Source organism: Rhagoletis pomonella, unplaced genomic scaffold (assembly GCF_013731165.1).
Source record: "Rhagoletis pomonella isolate Grant_MI unplaced genomic scaffold, Rhpom_1.0 Rhpom_scaffold_00001, whole genome shotgun sequence".
Taxonomy (NCBI): domain Eukaryota; kingdom Metazoa; phylum Arthropoda; class Insecta; order Diptera; family Tephritidae; genus Rhagoletis; species Rhagoletis pomonella.
The window spans coordinates 109763801-109764464 of NW_023458555.1; positions in this window are offsets into that span (position 1 = coordinate 109763801).

Here is a 664-nt window from a genome sequence, read left to right on the forward strand (position 1 = left end):
CGAACCCACGACCTTGCGGCTGGTTTATTCGCATTACTGCCGTCTGTAAGGGTAAAATTTTAATTTGCATTTATGCTTATTAATTCAAATTAATTTTCTCCGTCTGTCTACCATATTAGACTAATTCGCTGCAAAAGTGCATTTGGGCGTTTGAAGCGCCAAAAAATTAAATGTAGTCATGTTGGGAATCTTAGTTTCAAAACGTTTTGACCAGTTTTGACTATTGTTCTTTTATTTGTTTAAAATTGTTTTCCATAAAAATGCAGCTCATTCATTTTCTATCAAAAATCATATAATTCTAAATTTCCAACTTTGTAGACAAATTTTAAGCTCGATAAAGTCTAGCTTAATAAAGTGCCAGTTTTAAATGGCGTTATATTTTGATATTTTTTTTATGCTGACGGTGTCACGGATTTTATTCCATACATAGTATGTATGTATGTTTGAAATTTTTTTTGTATGAAAGGAAATAAAAACACCATGGGCAAAAAAAATTTACAAAAATTAATGCGAATTCATTGCCGCTTGAAATTTGTATTTTGTTAAGATACAATTTAATGGGCTATAAAACTGTATACTTAGAATTTTTCTAAAAAGTCTCTAAAAAAAGTTTGTTGAATTTTTCTAAAAAGTTTAAGATTTAGACTCATGTAGTTTTTGTTAG